Below are 23,892 nucleotides of genomic sequence, written 5' to 3' on the forward strand. Positions count from 1 at the left end.
TCCGATTCCGTTTCATCCTATCGGAAGCATTAAACCGAATGCCCATCGAGTTGCTAAAACCGTGGACAGATTTCGTCGTAAGTCATAGTTTATTCGCATCGCGTGTTCGATTCATCTAATCCCGCTTCATTCAACCGTCATCGATTATTACGAATTCGATACAGTTCCGACTGCGATTCCGTGCGCCGCTATATGTATTCGAGCGCTGAGGGTACAATTACCTTCGATTCCGCTTCATCCTATCCGAAGTGTCAACTGAATTTCCCCCGAGCGAATTAAGTTCGCGGAACGAGGAACGGGGATTAGGGTCGAAAAGAAAGACGGCCGATAGCTGTTATCGGGGAACAGCGGAGAAAACAGCGAGCCGACTCATCCGTAATCAATCGCTGACTATGCAACGCAGCCGAGGGAGCTCGCCGAGCGGAAGACGATGGAACGAAGGGGGAGTAATCGGGAAGGAGGTTGCGAAGGAAAGGAAGCGACCGCGCAGGTGAATGAAACGAGAGTAATGCAACCAATTAGTAAGAATTAGCATCGAGCCGCTGCCGGGCAGAGGGTTGAAGAGACGACGTCGGCGAGGGCCAGGGAAAGGAGGAGAGGGTGGGAGAGGGTGGTAGAGGGTGGAGGGTCGAGGCGAACTCCCTTGTCCCTTCGACTGTGCCGGTAAAATAATTACCAGGCGTCTCCTTGCCCGCTCCCTCCAGCTTCCCTCTCGTTCTCTCCCGACCTTCCTTTGCTCCCCTCCTCCCCCCGCCGTCTAACTCTTTCCCCAGTTAAATGATTCCTCCGCGGAGCTTTCCGCCGGGTAGCAAAGCGGTAGCCAGCGCCGGGCTGCAGGCTCCTCGGCGCGCTTCCTCTTCGCCGCGACTGGCACCGCTACCCAAGAAGCATCTCGGTAGAAGCTAAAGTAATCCTGACGAACGATCAGGACCGTTGGAGCGTTCCGGTGTTCTCTCGTATTCCCGACAGGAGAAGAACTCCCCTCACCGAGAGCCGCCGCGCCCGAAACACGGCCGCGTTCCGCCCTCGTGAACCGGCTAATTTGTTTCCTCTCGCGAAACAATGCACGGCTAATCCGGGCGCCGCGTAATCGCCAAGAAATGATAAGCGATGGGAGCGAATTTGTTCTCCGGGGGACTCGCCGGCAGTTTGCCCGCGATTGATCGACCTTATTTGTCGATTTCCCGACCCCTCTTTCTCCCCCTCTCCCCATCGCTCTCACTCATTCTCTCCGTCTTTCGTTGTTTCTCTCGCTTCTTTCCGGCATCCTTTCTATCCATCCCGCGAACGATGAACCCTTTCCTCTTAACACGTTGAATGCCACTGGGGTCACCGGTGACCGGCACTTAACTTGGCGGTGACGCCATGGGGGCCACCGGTGACCGACGCGCCCAAATTGATAGAAATATATATAATTTAAAAGAAATGTCTATATCTAAAATTTTCTATTATTGCCATCGTCGATTCAAACAGTGACCCCTGTCGCAATTAGCATGTCAAACATGCTCATACACTCTGTAACTTATCTATTGCAGATAACATTTCAACATTATATGTACCGCATTAAAGAAAATTCATCGTTGCGCCACGGACAATTTCTGTAAAATCGGCGTGGCATTCAACGTGTTAATAATCGAATTTCAGGGGGATAAGAGATAAGATAGTCGCGTCGGTTGCAGACCGAACCCGCGACGAACGAACCCGGAACCGCGAGTTACTTGAACGGACGCGATGAAATATCAATGGGGAAAGACAGTGTACGGAGGGAACGCGTCCAAGACAGAGAGGGTAATTTGTTCGTACCGGATGTACCGCTAATCCGTTCCGCAGCCGGCGAAATTGTTGACTCTAATAAATGCGAGACGCTTTGTTGTCGGCGTGCCGACCAGGGCCGTGGCGAGGAACACGGCTCGATAACAACGCCCACGGATTGCTGGCGACGTAATCGCTCGACTTTGCCACCGCTCTTCTCCGCTAACACGAGCCGGATGTTGGCCCATCGAAATTTTCATTCTCCAGAAGCCGCTTTATAATTGAGTCGTTTATTTTGAAAGTGGCGTAAGTCACTTTGTTTTTAAGTCGATATATTTAATAATATATTATATTATATTTAATAATATATTATATTATATTTAATAATATATTATATTAATTATTATTAATATATTATATTTAATAATATATTTAAATATGGATGCTAACTTCCGAAAAGATTTACTTGTATTTGTTATCTCAGGATACTGATATTTTTCTCGGTATAAATAATTTCGTATAAACATTAAAAAATCACCACTTTTCATCACGGTAAAGTGACTTATGCCACTTTCAAAATAAACGGCTCAATCGTGTGGCATCACCTGTTCGCTGTCCGGTCCAGTATGATGATCAACGGACTGCGGATTTTACGCATTTATGGCAATAATTGAGTAGCTGCAATTTAACCCTTCGGACGGCGGAGCATTCTCGGAACTGTGGCATTGACGATGTTTACGACGGTCCTCGGCTTTATTCGTCAAATATTGGGCTGGCCGATAGTTTTCTTTTTTTTCTCCGCAAATGAAAGACAAATTTTCCACGAAAACAACATATTCTCCACTTTGTTCGATCACATTTTGCCATATTTCAGGCGACTTCATGATACCGCGTTCGCACAACTTTTTATATGCTTGTACAGCAGTTTTTCCTTTTCGAAAGTAATAGAGCAAAATATGACGATAATGATGTTTGGAGTTGTCCATATCAAAATCATTTGCAAATAAACAATCTTAAACAAACTTGCGGGAGACTTCTTTTAATAACGAGCTCAAACCATAATCTATCAGCCAACCTAATTGTATTTTTGAAGACACTTTATCTAGACTTATTAGTATTTCTGTTATTCTTAGTGCAAAATCCTTTTATTTAATTCAATTGCTGAAAATTGACTGAATAGTAGACAATTTAAATGAAATATACGGGGTAAAAATGAACCCGTAGCCGCAGTCCAAGGGTTAAAGTAGTAAGAAGATTAAAAAATTAAAAAATGTCGATATATATATATATATATATATATATGCATTTTAAACTAAATGGACTTATGCCGCTTTCAAAATAAACGGCTGATATATTTCAATGAAGAAAAGTGCACGTAGAAATTGCTCCTAGAAATATTTTTATATCAAGAACTGTGAAAGAAAAAAAGAATCAGAAACCAGTCATTTTGACTGGTTTGATAGTTCTACTGTTAAACTAAAAACAATTTAGCGTTAACTCACACCGCGTTCAATCGAGAACGAGTTCATCGCCGAGTGTATCGCTTTATTCGAGACTCGAAAGCACCAAGGTACAGTCTCCCGACTCTCGATAGACGGTTCATGATCGAAGGGAGACGCAAGATAAGGATAGATCGCTGGAATATTAATTTCGATCTGCATAAATGCATAATGATAAATCCTCGTTCGGCCCTCGAATACTAGCAATGTTGCTGAACTGGGAGCACCAACGTCGGCGCGCCCCTAACTTCTTTCAGAGTTCAGACTGCCCCGGGCTCGGTTCCCTTTTCGCGAAGGGTCTCCCCGTTGGTTTACCATCGTCTTCTTTTTTGCTGGTGCTGTCGACGCGGCTAATAATAGAAATTAATTAAAAGGACTCTCGGTAATTGAAGCTGTTGGCGTGGTAACGCTGCTCCGTGCCGCGCCGGAAACTTGGCCGGGTCTCTGACTGGCTGCGAGCGGTCGTCTAAAGTCAAAACCCTCTCGCCCTGATTTTCCGAGATCGGTCGTTAGCATATAATTAAGCACAATTTTGTCCCGTGGTTGTTTATATAGTAACCGGATCATCCGTCACGCTTCACTCGAAAATTCGCCCTCTCGCCGCGTTGCTGCTCACAGGCGTTCACTACAGTGATTCTATGTTCCAATTGTGTGTTCGTTTCTACAAATGCTTAGAGGATTTAGGATTGTTTCAAGGACATAGCGACGAAAGCAACGACGAAGTTGGAATCGATCAAAAATGCACCGATTCCAGTCAAATGGATTCGAAACCAGTCAGTTGTTTTAACAGTCGTCAGTTATTTAATTATCTATTTAGATAGATGGAGAAAGTTGTTGAAAGCAAAGAGGATTATCACGTTAAGCGCCGAGTCTGTTTTGCCTTGCTTTCCGTTCATAGCCCGCGATTTTGTGAGAAAGACTTCGTGAAATCTGCGAATGTGTACTGTTTTAATAATTTTCATTAAAATTCCCGTTTCGTTCAAAATCCGTTTAGTAACGAGTAATATTTCGGTACATTCGTTTATGATCGCCAAATTATTTAAAATTTATTTATACACAAGTATATAATTATGCATCCAACCATTTGCAATTTTGCAAAACAATTGTTTAATCATTGTCTAGTAAACTAATTCCTCTAACATCTCAGAAGATTTTATATCGTCTGGCTCAATTATAAAAAAGTTATTCCATTTTGAAAGATGTACGAATACTTTCTACATTGACTGTAGATTTCGTGAGAATTTTGAGGATTGATTTACGGGCCTCAACGAGAACGTATTAAATTAAAATTACAAAGCAAAGTTACACGACATTAATTACTTTTTCAACATTCATACTTCTTGCAAATCATAATAAAATACTCCTATCTAACTTCGAATATTTCATAAAACATATCATAACCTCTTATAGAACATGATACAAGTGTCGTCAAAGAGAAGCTACGAATTCTCTAAATATTATGCTATGTGTTACAATTTTAAATATTTATAGTCACAAAATTCATTTCATGTTCTTTACGAGAAAAACAAAGTCGCGGTCGTCGCATATCGCTGCTCTAATTCAATACTGAGTTACTGTACGTCTAAATGATGAAGTTTAAAGAAAAAAGCTTTTAAAGTTCTGTTCTCCCAACAATAATTTGCCTTTCGAAAATAATGAAACATTATTTTCACTAAATTTTGTATTAATGTATGTTTGAAAAAATACAATAAAATAAATACAAATACAAATAAAAAAATATAATGAAAAAATATCCATATAAATCACATATACATATACATCACCATATAAGACACACACAAAGAACGTAGGAATGGAACGATGAGATATAGCGATTAACAATAGAATTACCAAACCAGTCAAAATGATCAGTCTCTAATTTTTAATTTTACAGTTTCTGATATTATAAAAATGTTTCGCACGAAGTTTAAATAAATCCAATCTTGCCGTTGTTATAAAACAATATACATTAGCCTCGTTGAGATACGTCAGTATTGCATTATCCAGATATGTAACACTATTTGGCATGAAACACGAGAATATCTCCGAATCGTATACTTTTTTCCAAATGTCTTTAGTATCGAATTAGAACAGCGACACATGTGCGACGCTGGCAAGCGAACGCGTTTAAGAATCAGTCGTAAATTAACCGAAATCGAAATAGCGTCGATTTCGCTTAAGAACAAGATGTCGCCGGGCTGTTCGCCGTTCGCTGTAGATATTTCTAACATCGGCGGGGCATAAAATCGCGTGCGAATCGAAACAGTCGAGGATGCAGTAAAAGCTGTTCGAATTTCGTCTTCCTTTCGCTGTTCGCGTTACAGCGAACGACCAGGGAACGGACGAAGAGAGTCGTGCGCTTGGAATACGAGGCGATGACTGGTCACTTGCCGATTCTTATCAAGGATATCGCGGAACCAGTCCATAAATTCATGAGCCGGGACACCGCCGACTGATATTTACGAGGTCCGCAGCTGGTAACGTTCGCCCTGCTTTACGACGCGTCGTAAACGAATCCTCTTATTATCTGTCCCTTTATATATCGGCTTTTTCGAATCGTTCGCGGCCACTTCCGGTCCGGCGCGGCGCGGCGCGGTGGCAGACGGCAGCAGACGGCAGAAGCGGTAGCAGACGACCGACGATGCAATTTACGCGAGGGCTCGGCCAATTGTTGAACCATATCGTGCCCGTGTATCGGCCGCGATCGCAATCGCGAATGGTTTAAAATTACACCGCGCCGGCATGAGATACGGGGCCGGACACGGCGCGCGGCGCCACGCAGCGGCGTTTCAAATATTTTTCACTATCCGCCGGGGAAACGGAATGAAATTGGCCGTGTCGAGTTCATAATTGGGTTTACGCGAACTATCCTGACTCGATGGTTTTAATAACGATTTTTTCGCCGCGATCCCGGCACTCGCGCCGCGCCGCGTCGATGCGTTTCGTTCGCCAGCGATTTAACCTTATGACCATTTTTCAGCATTTATTGCAGCCATGGATAGATCCACTCGTATCTTTAGCTAATCTGAAGCTAATTCTTGTATTAGTTTCAATATTGAGTCTTCGCGTTCGAATGGCGACTCTTAATCACCACTGAATTTGATGCGGCAACTCGGGAGGCGATTCTCGGTCATCGCTTGGCTTATCGCGGTGACTCGAGTAGCGTCGACGTTTAGGGTAAGTGTGGGTATTACTGCGATGCTCTAAATACTAAACGGTACTTCATAAAAGTAATAAAGACTAACATTTTATAGCGTGCAATCTTCTAAAAATGAATCTCATAATTTTTTTATATGCTGAATATTGATAATTTATGACGTACAAGTAGCAGCAATCGCAGTTTTAATTCATTTATTGACTTTTCATATTTGAAAGCTTATGAAAAATGTCGAGTCTTACGAAATACTCGTAGTGACAGCAGCGAACGCTGATTCGAAAGGCATTTAAATTTTGGTAATTTAGATTATTACTATTCATTTTAGTGTTATTTTCAGAAAAAGTAATCGTCACTTTAATATTATTATCCTTATTTTATTATTAATATTATTATTATATTATTAATATTTATATTATTAATTATTAATATTTATATTATTAATTATTAATATTATTATATTATATTATTAATATTATTATCCTTAAATATTATTTACTAACACAGTATTTGGCGCAGAGTTTTTTTACTCTGTGTGTACATTACCGCGGTGTTTTACTGAACTGTGTACCTTAATCTATTCAGCGCAGTTTCCGATGAGCCGCTGCGAACACGCTTGATCGTAGAGTACTTATATATATATAATCTAGTTTGTAAAGTGCTACAGTGAGAATATCTTGATCCTAGGAATTGTAGCTGTGTGCGTACATACGAAGGAAAATGGTTTATGTCAAGAATTAAAAAGTGACCCGTCATTTCGACGGGTTCCGTAAACCAAGTGTTCAAGTTCTTTTATTTGAAAATATATCCTGCAAATGCACGAGGTGGAACGGCAAGATTCTGTTCGTATCTGGGATTCGAATGATCTTATTTAATTTATTTATGGATTTATTTAATAAACGGGAAAACCCTTTGGGGCAAGCGTTACAGAGTCGCTCGCAGGCAGATCCAGCACAAAGCGATTGCTGTTTGAAATGTTTAAAAGGGAGGAGAATATCAAACGCTCCGCAGTAAGTATTCGCATTGATGAAGAAGAAGCGAATTGTTCAGTTCTGTTCGTCATAAACTGTGACGGTGGTTTTCTTGTCGAAGAAGTATTTTCGTTTTAATAGTCGCCGGTGGAATAACTTGAAGAAAATAAAGCCAGTAATTCCGGACCGACAATGAAGCCATTAAGTACTTTGTGATCCTTTAAGTATCTTGATGGTTCTGTGTTCGGTAGAATTCTGATTTCTATCTGGGTTTAGTGTAAAGAAAATCGCAGGAAATAAGGAGTTCGGTGGTTAAGTGAGTAAGAAAGCCCTTTCAGCCCTGGCGAGGAATGTTGGGGGTTGGTGTAGCCCAAGGATCTCTGGTCGTCGCACCGTGAGTTATTTTAAGTTGACATATGCAAATATGGTTTTCATAGATGCAGCTGGTGAAGATGGTTCTGAGTAAACGCAGAATGTGGATGTTGAATATAGAGGTAACATTGGCAATAACGGTGATGATAAATGGTAACAGTAGCATAACGATAATAGTATTGATCATAATAATGGTAATAATGTTAATGATAATAATGATAATCATAATGATAATAATAATGATAATAATAGTGATAATAATAATGCTAATAATAGTGATAATAATAATGCTAATAATAGTGATAATAATAATGTTAATAATAGCGATAATAATAATGCTAATAATAGTGATAATAATAATGCTAATAATAGTGATAATAATAATAATGCTAATAATAGTGATAATAATAATAATGCTAATAATAGTGATATAATAGTGATAATACTAATAATAATAGTGATAATAATAATGCTAATAATAGTGATAATACTAATAATAATAGTGATAATAATAATGCTAACAATAGTGATAATGATAATGCTAATAATAGTATCTCAAAAGTATTCAAGTCCTTTGAACCAATTTCAAAAATGTTACCGTACACACAGCAGCAGGTACAAGAGGATTGCTTTGTAATTGTATACGAAATTCGACGCGTTCTTGCGAGCGCACGTATTAAACCTAGTACAAATTTTTCTTATAAAATCACGTAAAATACGGTCGGGCGGCAAGAAACGAAGCGAAAGCTGTTCGCGGTGGTAGAAAATGTAGCGAAAATTAGACCGCGGATTCTACGCGTTCGCAGCATCATTGATTTCGGGCGAAACCCGATGAAAAATTCCTGCGAAACGTTTCGAGATGCCCGACTGTTTCGAGATGCCTGGCTTTTTCAAACGACCGAGTCACCGAATTCGTCTCGGAAACGTGGTTCCAGGGTTGCTTAACGAACCAAAAAATTCTGTTGTCGCCGCAAAGGAGAACTGCGAGTTCGGCGGGAATCGCGCCGTAGACGCGACAAGCCTTTGCGCAAGAGGGGACGGACGCGGAAAGAATAGAAAAGGGAGAAACGTGGGATCGCAAAGTTTCCCGGCGCGCCAACGTTCGACGTAACTGGCGGCGGTTCTCTCCGGCGCGAGGGAGTGACCGGCGACAACAAAACGGGCAAACAGAACGAAACACTTAGGCGGGAAAACGTGGAAAACGTGGAAAAGCGGCGGAGCCGGTGCGGCGCAGCGAGCAGCGTAGAGTAGGTATAACGACGTTCAGGGGACCAGCAAATTCATCTCGGTATCGCGAAACTCGGTCGTTCCGCGAGTTAGCACGCGGACGCCGACACGGGACGAGATTTAAAAAGTTCGAACAAAGTGCATCCGGCGCGAGTCCTCGGCTCGCGACAGCCCCGTGTTCGTGTACGGGCACACGCGAGCGGGTCCTGCCTCGGACCAGGAATAACAGAATTGTTCGTTATCCTTTGAAGCGTAATACCGCCGTGTGTAATCGATCAAAGTAAGAAGAAGGCCGTCGTTGGTCAGCCACAGGAGAACAAGGCTGACGGACAAGCTGCTAGGTCGTGTCATAAATAACGTCCGTTTCTTTATCAGACATTTATTTTGTGTTATTTTGTATTTATATTTTTTCTTCTCTCTTCTTTTCTTTTCTTTTCTTTTGTTTGCTTTGAATCCTGAATTTTATTTATCTTTAGTGAAAGCAAAAACTCGTTCGTTCCGGTGGCTCATAGCGGGTAGATACGAACAATAGATTCTACCTAGCTGCATCAGGAAGTTATTTATGATTCCACCTAATAGATGAGGATAAAATAAGCTGCAATTGTTCGACATCGCACAAAGAAGATTGCACTGTCTACAAGCAGGTAAATGAAGAATAGGGATCGTTTTTGGTCAGTCATCCGAGTAGGTTGCAATTGATCGTCGTAAATAATAAAATAGGCTCACCGTATTTGGGTTTACAGAATAAGGAGCGAAACCATTTTTGGACAACTCAAGTAGGCTAGAATTGTCCATCGCCTTAGAGAGTAAAATGGTTTCACCGTGTACGAACAACGGGAAAAAGAGGTCTACACCAGAGAGGTCTACACCAGAGGTCTATACAACTAGGCTGGAATTGTTCATTATAAAAAACAAAATGGGGCAAGAATGTGCAGACGATGTAGAAAAGAGTTCTGCGCAAAACGAAGTACATAAGATTGATTGACAATACAGATGGGGACTGTCTTCGGTCGCAGAATTGTTCGTTGTGTAAGGTAGAATGAGTCGACTATATACAAGCAACGTAAAAAGGGCTCTACACAAAAAAGGCTGATGGTCAATGTAGATGGGGATTATTCTTGGTCGGAAAAAGCAGGCTAAAGTGTCCATCTTCGTGCAAAGTAGATAAGGCTGTCTTATGCAAACAGAGTAAGAGTAAGGACGATCTTTGGTCAGCTTAAAGTAGGCTAGACTTGTTCATCGTGTAAAGTAGTATGCGTTGACCATGTTCAAACAACGTAGAAAAGAGCTCTATACAAAAAAGGGTACATGAGACTGATGGAGAAAGTAGACGAGGACTATCCTTAGTCGGACAAAGTAGGATAGAAGAGTTCGTCATCGTACGAAGTAAGCAGATCCATCTTTAGGGAGACAAGTCATCTTTGATCAGCTCCGCTAAAATCGTCGATCGCAACAAGTACAATGGCGTAGCCGCGTAAGCGCGGAATAAATTTGAACAAGCTCAAAGAAAAGCAGAGTGTACCAGGTTCCCATGAAACAGAAAAGAAACATAGCAGAAGTAGAACAGGACAACGACTGAGGGGACAAAGTGGAACCGCAGTCTAACTCTCTCTCTCTCTCTCTCTCTCTCTCTCTCTCTCTCTCTCTCTCTCTCTCTCTCTCTCTCTCTGTCTGAAAGGCCGATTCGCCGCAGGATGTGGCATGGAGCGATGGGAACAGGAATGCGGCGTTGTCTAGACCTCAAAAACGTCGCGTTGGGGTGGCGGATGGGAGTGGGGGGAGGTTAAAGTAATTGATAATCCGCGTGTTGCCTGAAACGGGAATGGAAACGGCGGTAAAGTCGAGACCGGGGTCTCCATCCGCGACGAAACTAAGCCGAGAGTTTCTCCTTCGCGGCTCAAAGGGAAAGAGCCGAGGTCTCATCCGTCTTCCTTTCTCTGCCACCGGCTGCCGGCGGGTGGGTCCCTCTTTCTCTGAAATAATGATAGCGAGGATGAAATACACGCGTCTGCGGTAGGTCGCGGTCGGGTGGCGGGGAGGGGGTTAGAAAGGAGAGGTGTTCATTTCACGCGTGCCTGCGTGCAAATGCGACCGGGCACATTCAGGCCCGCCGCGCATACCGCCGCGTATCATCTCTTTCGAAGGACTTTAAATCAGACCCGGAGGAGGGCTGAATAAACCACGCGGTTCGAGGATACACGCCCGGGCGACGTGTACACGGAATTCCAAATGAAAATGGACGCCGCCGCTACTCGAACCTTTGACACGACCCCGCCGAGTTTTTTTTTTCCCGCCGCGTCGGCCTCCACACCCCCTCGCCTCCCCCTCCCCGTCCTACGCCGCCCCGTCGCTCTTACAAATTTCGATCGGCCGGGCACCCTTTACAGGGACCTCGGCGGGAGTCGACGGGAGGGACGGGAATGGGAACGATAACGATAACGCAGCGGGGATCGATAGCGCGTTCAAACGAATTCGATCGCGCGCTCTCGACGGAATAAATACGGATTAAATTGTCCCGTCGGAATTGAATCCAGCAATTTCAACGACCTGTTTTTTAACCGTCGTCCCAAACGTTTCGACTGGTCGTTGCGCGGCAGGTTATATGGGCTTTCCGGCTCGTCGGGGTCCGGCTGGAAGAGCTGCGAAAGTCCGAGTCGTGACTGCGGAAAGAAATCGACAGCCCCTCGGAGGGAACACCTTTCCGCGACCGATGGGGCTACATTAATTGCAGCCGACGAATCCAATTAAATCCAGAGGCGTCGCGCGAGAGACCCGCGGAGGGACACCACCCATCCACCGCCATTTTGTGGTCCGGCGCGGGACAAGGGACGAGGGACGAGGCCCGGCCCGGTCCGGCCGTTGGATGGAGGGCTTAAAAATATGATTTTAATACCGCTGCTCCGGGGGTCGTCGTATATCACGCTTTTGTCCGCCTACTATTGTCTCTGCGCCGAACCCATACCCTCTCGAAAACCGCTGTCCTCCCTCCTCCTCCTCCACCGTCGCCTCTTCCTCCACCAACGACCCTTTTCGACGGTACCTCTGCCCTCTGCCGTCTGGACCCCGTTCTCCCTTGGTTTGCTTGCCCCTCGCGCCGTCCCTCCGCGACGTGTCACGCGTGAACGCCGACTCCGCCGAGCGAAATGCGCGTAATTGAAAATGTTCGTACGCGGCGCGGCGTCGCCGGTCCATTCGGAAAGAGCCGGCGATTAATCCGCGGTAAAATCGAGCACCGACGCCGCTGTTTGCCGACGACGTACCGCGACGGTCCTCGTCGGTGTAACGCGGGACCCATGGAACAGTTCGTTTTTCTTTCATTTTGTCAATTACAGTAAATTCTCTGAAATCGACGTCCTGTTCTATTAGGTTACAAAGTGTTACACTGGGATTCTTCTGAAAGTACGGTGTTCATACGGAGTCCGTGCATTCTGAAGAGATTGAAGTACAGGTGACCCTTCTACAGGGTGTCCCAAAGTTATGGTATCTCCGGGAAATGAGGAGTTCCTGAGGTGATTTGAAATAACTCTTTTCATTAATTTCATCATTTAAGGCATCGTTTACGAGTCATTAACCAAAAAAACACTGACCAACGAGGGACGACGAGCTCGGTTCGAAGCGGTTGCTCGCGGTCGATGACAGCTGCTATCTTCGCTAGGTCGGAACAATTAATTTTCTTCGAAATCTAAGACAAACTCGCACCGGTCCTCGTGGTGGTTGCATCGAAGATAGCGAGGGCGTTCGCAGGATAGTCCTGATCCCAGGAGCTCGCCATTATATCGGCAGCAAGGGTGGTTACGCGACAACGTTGCGGCGCGCATTATTCGTTATTTATCGAAGGGGTTGCGGCGCCTCGACGGCGGCGCGACCGCGTCGTAATTATCGGGCTCGGAATCGCAGCCTTATTTCAGCCGTGCGGTCCTTTTATCTTGTCTCGTTCATGGTGTAACCAATGTCCTCCGTTCGCATAGTAAGATCTCTCACCGCGACCCTATTCGCGAAATCGCTGAATTCTTGCATAGTCGCGACCAGGTCGAAAAAGGTGCCAAAATTATATTACCTCCGGATTTCCGAGGACGACGATAAAAATTGGCGACTATAAAAACAAGCCGCGCGTGGCTCGGATAATCGTATCTCCACTTCCCGAATTGTCCATTTTTTCTGCGACGCAGATTGATTTCCAGTCTTCGGTTCCCTCGGTTCCCGATAGCGGCATAAATCAGTTCCAATAAGCGACGCTTTGGCCCTTCGTCCCGATTCTGGTCCAAATAAGACGTTGTTATCAGCTGCGTAGGAACTTTGTGATTCGCTTTGGCTCTTCAGGGCCCGGCGTCGCGCGACGCGATCCGACGCGACTCGACGCGACGCGTAAGTAATTGTTACTTCATCGCGGAGGTTGATTATAGTAATTTGCCTGGCTGCCTCGATCCACCTACTTTTCTCCGCGTCCCGTTCCGCGTCCCGCGTCTTCTCATTTACCTCTCGCGGCTCTTTGTCTCCGCGTGCCGACTTCCTCGCGGAAATTAGTTTTGGTTTCGTATCGCGCGCACCGCCGAGAAACTGCGAGACTTATTTCATCGCCGTGAGCGTTGTCGCGCGTTCCCAGCCGCCTGCAAATCTCCTTCGAATTCCGTCTGTTCCATCCGTCACAGGTAATTGATCTCCCCGCGCCGAGTCGCGGCGCGCCGTTTCGAGGCGTTTTCGTGGTACGCGTCGCGCCTGGCAATTATTACCTCGCTGCAAAAATAATTCCGGTTTTATAGCCGTCGAACGTTGAACACGCGACGTTTCGCCCACGGGCACGGACACCGGCGAACGAGCCATCAAGAACTCGTAATAATTAATTTCTCATTATTTTACGTTCTCCGGTACCTCTCGCTCTCCGGTTACGGGCGAACGATCGATCCGAACGGAAAGCCGCAGCGAAAATCGGCGGATTTTCTTCGATCGGCTGAAATTCTCCCAGATTATTTCGGTTACTGTATTTTTGGGCAAACGACACGGTTCCTAAACGAACGTAATTATGACATTATTCGGCGAAGCGCCGCAGCGCGGCCGGTCGGCCGAGCGAGAGCCCTCCGTTTAACTCTTTGCACTCGAAGCTATTTTAACTGTAAATATAAAATCAATTTTCTCACTTATAGTATTTCTATTATACGCGACAAATTATGCATTTTATGCGCGTGAAATTGACTCTTGCGACTCGCGCAATAATTGCACTCTTAGCAATCTTTCAAGTCGAAATTTTGTTGATATAAAAATTATCTTGAAACGCGATATAACAAATTTTAGTGGTGCCTCAGAGACACCACTCGAGCGCAAAGGGTTAATTTCCTCCGAAAATGTCACGGACGCCGCGTTAGCATCGAGATCCTATCTGTAAGTTGCACGATAGAACTATACGCGTGGGTGGACGGGGTGCTCTGTGCATATGACGGTGTGCCCGCGTCGTCCGTTCGCCCGCGATCTTGGCCGTCCGTTACTCCGATCAGCCATTAAATTTTCTCCAAAATTACTCTGTATAGATGAGTCGATATAGTCGCGGCGATGGCGGCGGCGGCGGCGCCGTTAATTTCGCGCCGTAAATTAAGGCGGTCCGCGATTACGAGCGCACGCTGCCAATTAGACGATTCACTCCCGAGGTTCTCGCATACGGGCACAATCCCGTAACTGATAATTATGGAACTGTTCGAACGGAAACGGTTACCTTCCGACACTCTTATCTCCTCCATCCAACGCAAAATGTAGACGTCCGACGATAATACAGGGTGTCCCAAAAATGTCTCGCAATTCGGAAATGGCGGGTTCCTCGGATCATTTGAAGCGACTTCTTCCTTCACAAAAATGTTCTCCGAGGCACCGTTAACGAGTTATTAACGAAAAACAGTGACCAATAAGAATCGAGTACGACTGACGCGAGGCGGCCCAGCCAACCAGCGCACAGAGCCCAGTTCCGCTATTGGCTCGGCCGTCTCGCGCCAAATGATCTCGCCTCTGACTGGTCACTGTTTTTCGTTCATAACTCGTTAATGGTACCTCGGAGAAAATTTTTGTAAAGGAAAAAGTTGCTTCAAATGACCTGATAAATAAAGACACTGCCAGCTCTTATTTTAGAATTGCCAAAGAGCGTTCATTAATTCTTGGCCTCAAAGCAGATAGAATTAATATACATACAAGAAGCAGGATCTTCGAACTTCATCCAGAATCGAAATCGCAACAAGTCGAGGCTCCTCTATCATGCGCGGAGAGAATCCGTTTATCGTCGCTCGTTATTCCCTCGTGCAGAGTTCTCCGTGGAGCCTGTCAGCCGGCTGACCGCCGTTATCGTTGCATTATCATGAGTAACATTGACCGTTCGGGTGCACCGACATTTCGAGTTCGCGGACAATTTTGTCGGTCGGTGAGAAACGAAGACGATCCGCGCACAGTCCGGTGCACCGGTGCACCGGTGCCGTTGGTGGCCGTTGGTGCAACGGTCGGACAAAGGCGAGCGTAATGGCGGCCGAGGCGGAATGGTACACGCGTGTGGATTCGACTCGACGCGAGGCGAGGCGAGGCGAGGCGAGGCGACCCTTTGCTCACGCCTCGCTACGTGCAGTGATAGGCGTTTTCCAGGGAGTCGCACGGTTGCCGCCGAAAGGCTGGCCCGGCTAGAGCCCGAGACTATAATTCTGCGTTATCGGCGAGTTCACGGGCCAACGCATCCCTTACCGGAAGAGCAGTTGATCCTGCTAGGCTGTTGCCAACCCGGTTACTCTGTCAGCTCGACCACTCTCGAGGATCGTATGCTCCGGCCGGGATACTTCGTATCTTCTTCCCTCGCCTCCTCTGTGTCCTCTTCTACCCTTCTCACTCCCTCCTCTCTTCCCGCGCGCCTCTTCTCACCACCACTTTCTCTCTCTCTCTCTCTCTCTCTCTCTCTCTCTCTCTCGGCTGGCATTCCGGCGATATTTCAAAAGACATTTTCGTTGTCCCGCGGCCTTCATTCGATGAAAGGAACCGTGACAACCTGAATCGATCTGCTGCACACCGTGTTATTTCAGCGATCCGGCGCCGCGTGGCGAAGTCGATCTTTTTTTCTTTCACGCGAGTCTACACCATTCGGTTCTGGGACGATCATATTTTATGGAGACCTCTGTACATTCGACTACACGCGCGTTCGACGCTACACATCGCCGTCACCGTTAAGAATGCTTTCGAAGGATAGAACGATTGAAATTATCTGTGTCGTTTCTGTCGAAATACAACGTTAACGCTGTGCACGTATACACCCGCCGCGTAAAGCACGTTTGCAGCTTTTCAAACGGAACGACTTCTTTAAAATTGAATGGCTTGGATCTTTTTTCGAGACGTTAGTCGAACCAGCTGGCTAGAGAGTAAGTAAAAAGAATGTTCTTTATGTTGCAATTGATTGGCATGATAGACATTTCATTTAGAGCAATTTTAAGACGGTTGTTTCATTTGAGAAACCGTCGTCATATTTTCCGCGGCGAGTCTAGGTCCAGACGTTTAGCCATGTTTGACGGAAATTCTTCTGTATTTTCTTGATCCAATTCAATTACCTTCGAAGGAGCGTGCCTCAAGAAGATGGCAATGCAAACAGCGCAGAGTGCCACTTAATTCGTCGAAATCTTTTGAATCATAACATACGTTATAAATCTATCAATTATTTCTTATATTATTATATTAATATATTATATTATTATATTATATTATAATATTATTATATATATTATATTATATTATATTATATTATTATATATATTATTATATTATATTTCTTATATTCTTTTATGAGGAAATACATATTTTATATCTTACTTATCTATATGTTATATCTTGATAATTTTATGTTAGTAAATTCGATTTCGAACAGTACAATTTATTCTATTCATTTATATATTTCAGTACATATATATATATATATATATATATATATATATACAATATTTAAGTGTACCATATTATATATACTTAATCATAGCATAACCTAGTATTATCATAAAACGTGTTACTTATTTCTCGTACAGATTCATCAGTTTTTCATTTAAATTCCATTTATTCGCCAGTACCGACGGCTTGGCATGTCCGCATTAAGATTACTTTCGCTACACCTGCAACAACTTCAGTTCGAAGGAACTAAGTTCTTAGCAACTTTGCGTTTCTGGGACCCTTTGAGTGGCAGCCCTTCGAACTCCCCTATACGACCATCGGCAAAGCAGCCTTCGCAGTTCTAAGACCCTAGAACGACAGCTCTTTGAACTGTCCGATTTCATATCCATGGCTCGCAAAAAAATTCCAGCCATTTATAGTTCAGTCTTAAAATAGTTGTCGCTTATATTTAACACTTTTCTGGGCCACTGTATGTATTGTTACGGCGACTTGTCCAAATCAAGTCGCTGTAATGTGAAACTGCCCTGTTGCGAGCAACTCCTTAAAGAATAATAGAAGATAGGGGTTGCCACGGAAGTGTGTTACCAACGGACAATCGAAGAGTCGAGATCGGACCGTCGAACGAGCAACATCCCGCTTCTGAAAGATCTAAGATATAATTGTATCGAGTTGTGTCATAGTTAATATTCTTTATTGTAAATAAAATGCCGCGACGCGAGAGAAATGGAGTAATTCGCAACAGTCTATCTTATATTCTATGAATATACACGAGAATACATTATCTTAAAGACCAAGAACACAATTTTCCTCCCGGCAAGAGGGCTGCGTTAGATCGCTCAGCGCTAATCCCAGAATCGTCATCGAGCAAGTTAAATTTCCGTTCGTCCGAATTTTCGACGGATCGCACTGCTTCGAAAGTCTTTCGAAAGTTAGCTGGACAAATCGAGGCAAGGAGCGAGCGGCCGATCGTAAACGGGGAAATTAATTATGAAAATCAGCGGCGAAATGGAGCGTGGAAGAGAGAGAGACACGCGATCGATAGGTCGACCGGTCGGTGGACTGTGGCTGCGAGGACACGCGTTCACGGAAGACGGCTCATCTTAATCACCGATTCATCACTCGCCATTGCCCCTCGAGGCGGTCGCGCGTGAACCTGCCCCGATACACGATACATCGGCGATACTGACACGCGCGTGGGAGCATCGTCGCGTTGAAACCTGGACCGGGCCGGGCCGGGTCGGGCCAGGCTAAATTCCCGATCCTGGTTGCTCGAGATACCCTCGGACGAGGTCGATGTCGGGACACCGAACTACGCTCCAGGCGAGCCGAAGTTCAGACCGTGCCGAGGGACACGAGGGTGGACCCTACGAATTTGATACGGACGTTCCCTTTCCCGTTCCCGTTCCCGTTCTCGCTGACGCGGATGGTCCGAGCCGCAGCCCCGTTTCCCGATAACAACCCTTAAATCATTTCTGGCCGGGGTCCGCGCCGCGTCATCCGTTCACCACCGATTTCCTCCGCTCCGGCGACGTTGTCTTTTTAACCCGGTGGCCGGCTCTTCGCAAAATTACGTCCTTCGAAGAATCTCCTCGTTTGCTGCGCGGACAGGAATCATCGAATAATTATTCTCTCGGACCTCTGGAAGCTCTTCGAAAACAGTTGCGCGGAACGACACTTCGCGAAGGACTTCTTCAGTGACTCGACGAGAGACTTTCCTTGATAATAAATTTCATTAAATTTCGATATGTGGTTACATTTATATTTTTTGATTATTATCTATTTTATTATTGTTTATTGATAATTATTTATTCGATGATTACAGTTGGTGTATTCATTGAATTAGACTGTGCGCCCTTTGATTTGGTTGAGCGGGCGGTGGGGGAGAGTCTGAATTAGTTTCTGGATATAATATCGAATACGTTAGAAGTTTATTTACGGACTGTATAAATATTTCGAAAATGTTCGATGTCGAAGACTGCGGAGCTTGCACAATAAAATCTGTCTCCATCGATTACAAGACATGTAATTTTCTTTCCTCTTTTTGTGATCATTTTAATGAATCGAGATTAGCACAGCAATATTTTTAGTTTCTTCGAATCTTTACGCCGTTTTCAGCTTCGCACACCCATTTTTGCAATAAATGCGTAAAATCCGCAGGCTAGTCGTCCGAAGTCTAGTACATTACACACCGTAGAATAAAATGAAATGGATCAAATACAAAATTAAATGAAGCAAGAATAAAGCAAAATAACATAAAATAGTATCGAGCGAAATACAACAAATTAAATTCAAACGAAATACGATCGTTCGTACAACGAATTTAACGTAGAGAATTAGTATATGTTCGAAAGACAGAGGATGTTGGCATACGTTGCAGTAAACTGGAGGAGTTTCCTCCGTGAATAATATAATCTGGATCTTGTTAAGAACGACTTGGTTATTTCTGTTGAAACAATTTCCCATCGTGCCATTAACAATGTCATCTGCTCCGCTGTTCTCAGTTATTGGTATACAGTTCTTGATGGAGGGCGATATTTTCACCCCTTGTCGTATAATTTTCTTCACAGTTATAATAATTAGAATTTTTACAATTGTAATATTTCGTTAGAAGAGATCGGAAATCTATATTCAATTCAATAGTGAACGTATTAAATATTATATATATATATATAAATTATATATATAGCGTCAGTAGCGTACATAGTTATATTTGTCGCATCTGTCGCATTTATTGCATTTATCGCATTTACTGTATTTATCATATCTATCGCATTTATCGCATTGATTGCATTTATTGCTTTTAATGTATTTATTCTATTTATCGTATTTATCGTATTTACCGTATTTATCGTATTTACCGTATTTATCGTATTTATTATATTTACAAAATTCCTCTTATTCACAAAATATGATAAAGATGTCGTCAAAGTGAAGCAATAAATTCCCCGAACATCATGCCATAACGTTACAATTTTAAATAACTACATGCACAAAACTTAATTGCTATTGTTTACATGAAATACTAAATCATGGTAATACATCTCACGTATGAAACGCCTGTTAGCGAACGCTAGTTAACTATTGATACCGCGAGAACAGGATCGGAGTCGGGTAATTGCGAGGGGTTAATCCGAGCAGAGTTGTCCCGAAAGCGACTGAATTTTTCCCAGGAGAGTCGGATCGCTTAACTAGTAGTTTGAACGAGTCCTCGATGCGAGGACGCCGCGCCACCCAGGAACCGCACGCATATCCTGCGGATCCGGAGGCCGGAAGTTTGCGTCAGCGTTGTTTCCGAAGCAACTGCCGTCGGAACGACACAAGCTATCGATCTAGGAGAGAGCACCGGGAAGCGACGATAGCGCGCCCAAGACCAAGTTCCCTGGCAAATTGGAAGAGCCTTACGGTAATCGCGTGAAATTGCAAGGCGTCATCCCGACGAGACCGCGTCTCGTCTCACCTACGGTATATATCCTGACGAGAGAGCTCACCTAGAGAGCCGAAGAGAGAGAGAGAGAGAGGGAGAGAGAGAGCGGGAGTGAGAGAGAAAGAGAGAAAGAGAGGGAGAGAGGGAGAGAGAGAGAAAGAGAGGAAGAGTGGGAGAGAGAAAGAGCGCGGGAGAGTGAGAGAGGAAGAGAGGGAGAGCGGGAGAGAGAGAGAGGAAGAGAGGGAGAGCGGGAGAGAGAGAGAGAAAGAGAGGAAGTGCGGGAGAGAGAGAGAGAGGGAGAGCGGGAGAGAGAGAAAGAGAGAAAGAGAGGGGGTAGAGAGATCAACGTGTACCTGTGCTCTCCTCGGAGTTTACATCGTGAGAGCGGGCGCGGACTAAACTTTCACGTACGGATCGCCCTGTGGATCTAGGACTCGACGACTCTCGGCTCTTGGCGGGCTGGCAGCCAGGCATCGACATGCAAACGAGGGACGAAACGTTTCGAACGGTTCAAACTTACTAACGCCGAAGATGGAAGGGTCGGCGAGGCGTTTGGCCCCGGTGACGATCCACCCACCCCCATTCCGAAACTTACCAACCTAACACGCCAAGTACCAACACAAATACAATTAACCTTTTCGCTCCGACGCGATCGCGACAAAAAACCTCGAGACACCGGGGTTTACCGCTCGCCGATCCTGGAAGATTGAAAGAAAATCGCAGCCACCTAGAAATAACAAGGCTATTGGCAGTTTTGGCAGCTGGCTGTTGTAGGATTGAGGATAATAATAATCTGCTAACACCCTCTATCCGCGCTCGTTCATGCGACGCGAGATTTTATTTTTCGGAGATTATGCTACGTTAGTAGTACTTATTTAATTTTTATTTTATACAATTAAACGGCGTATGTTATTCTGTTAGAAATTCATAAATCAGACAGTCATTTCGAAACGGAGGGTGTTTAAGCTACAAAAATAAAAGCTTTGCGTAGGATAACGTTTTATTGGTTTTCTAAAATATTTAAGGTAATATTAATACGAAAAGTATATTACAAAAATTATATCGAGTTTGGTCTTATTTTAATCAGAAAAAGCTCACAATATTGCATTGGCAAATCCGAAAAAGATAAAGTTGAACTCCGAATCTCGGTCTAAGGCACTTCAACCTCGAGGTCATCGGTCCTGCCTGGCACCATGCTCGCACCTCTAATGTGAACACCCTCCAGTCGAGCACGCTGCTAGCACGACCCGAGGCTAGCACGTAAATGTGTATCGACCCTTACCCGATTCACTGACTCTCCGCCATTCACGCTTTTGTTATTGTTATTATTTATATATTTATTATATTGGGTTGGCAACTAAGTAATTGCCTATTTGTTCAATGAAATAAAAATTTTTTTTGCTTGGAACGAAGTTTAATCTGTAACGTATTCTCCATTTTGTTCGATGACCTTTTGCCATCTCTCTGACAACTTGAAAATTCCACGCTCGTAGGAAGTCCGATCCTTTTCGGCCAAAAACTGAGTTAAGTGAGATTTTACAGCGTCGTCGTCGTTAAAAGTTTTACCACGAAGGGAGTTGTCCAGGGATCGAAGTGGTAATCCGATGGCGCGAGATCAGGGCTATATGGTGGGTGTAACATCAATACCCAACTAATATCCATGAATTTTTGCCGAGTGGACAAAGACGTGTGCGGCCTAGCATTGTCCTGCTGGAAAATGACACTTTTACGATCGACCAATTCTGGTCGCTTTTCCTTGACCGCTGCATTCAATTTGTCCAGTTGCTAACATTCACGGATAATAAAAAATAACATAATAATAATAATTTTATAATATAACATTTACGGATATCATAAAAATGGGAGTGAGAGACATCTATAACGGAAATCGGTAATTACTTAGTTGCCAACCCAATATTATATAATAGTTAAATAATATAATTAGTTAAATAATAATATATAATTAGTTATGTATTTATATATTTTTTATATTTCTATAAATTTATATATTTATATATTTATAATTATTTTATAATTATAATTATATATATTAATTATTATATTATAATTATATATTAATTATTTATATATTAGTTATATATTTATTATTGTAAAAATAACATTTTACCTTTGTATATAAACAAGTGAATTGGATGAAGTTGAACGTGATCGAGAATTTGAATGAAGAGGATACGCGAAGTCCGGTCGTGCATAGGAAAGTCATTAAAACTTTTACGCTGGTCTAATGGCCGCGCGCACGACGACGCAACGTCCAGCGATCACGTGCGGTTTGATAAAACGTAGGATCGACGAAAAAGCTGATTTGCGGCTCGCGAGTCGCGTGCGTCGCGGAAATTAACGGGCACGAGCAAAACCAGGAGGGGGGGAATTTTCGTCCGTTCGACGAACGCCATCCTTCATACGATAGAAAATAGCACGCCGGACGAATTTATGACCGCGGGGAGGTATTAACGAGCGGAGGAAGTTTTGGAACGGCGAAAGAAGCCGGGTGAAACGGCCGGCAAAGGACGAGCCGCGGAAAAAGCTGCAAGAACCGGCGCACGCCGTTGACGAACGGCGGTTTCAACAGAATGCCATGCGTTTTTCGCTCGTCTCTTGTTTTCCTTCGTGACCCACACCCGCGCCCCTTCCGCGAGCGTCCATTTCGCGGGACAATGATACCGGAATGCAATCGCTGACCTGGCGACGCGAAGAATTCCGAAAAAAAAGGAACGAAGAACGCGGGGCGAAAGGCTAAACAATCGACATAACTGTTCGAGTCTCTCTCTCTCTCTCTCTCTCTCTGCCTAGAAGCATTATGCCGGTCGCTTTTCTACGTATATTTTCCATTCACGGACGAGAATGGGGTAACCACGAATCGTTATTATGCCGAATGGCCCGCACCGCGGCCCCGTCGTTCCTCTTTTTCCTCGCGCGGAAGAATGCGAGCCCGAGGATATTGCGTCCTCGTCGTTTACGCAGCAACAATTTCGCGGCGTTCCTTCGATGCTTAACGATCGCGTCGCGGGAAGATTGCGCTAAAGGAAGATTTCATCGTCGGCGCTGGTTTACGTCTCGGCATTCCTCCATTGTGCCGCGCGCGCGCCCGCGCATCCTGTCGCCGTAATTAATTGAAATTTTCTCGTTGAACCGCGCGCAACCAGAGGGGTCGAGTCGTGCCACCCCGAGAGCCAGCGGCCTTTTCGTTTCGACGTTCGAGGGATGAAAAGGAAGGCGAGGGAACGCGGGGCGGGGAATCTTCTTGTTTAGCAGATTCGGTTAATCTTTCGCCGCGGCCGGGGTAAAAAAGATTGCTTTTGTAGCCGTCGAGGAATTTAGCGAGTCGCCGCGGATGTAATTTTTATTCATTTTCCGAGGCAGCTTAACGCCGGAAACTTCGCTCGGCCGGAAAGGGATTCGCGAAGGCTCCGCGGGACGGCGTTTCGAACCGCGGGCCCCCGCGATATTGCGTTCCCGTTGTCTGTTCGTTTGTCTGCCGGGGGTTCCTTCGTTTTATTTCGGTTAATAGAAACACGGCGCTCCGCGGACGAGACCGACGATCCAGCAAAAATTCCCCTTTGAAGGCTTTCCAACCTCGATTCA

Source organism: Megalopta genalis, chromosome 2 (genome assembly GCF_051020955.1).
Source record: "Megalopta genalis isolate 19385.01 chromosome 2, iyMegGena1_principal, whole genome shotgun sequence".
NCBI classification, from domain to species: Eukaryota; Metazoa; Arthropoda; class Insecta; order Hymenoptera; family Halictidae; genus Megalopta; species Megalopta genalis.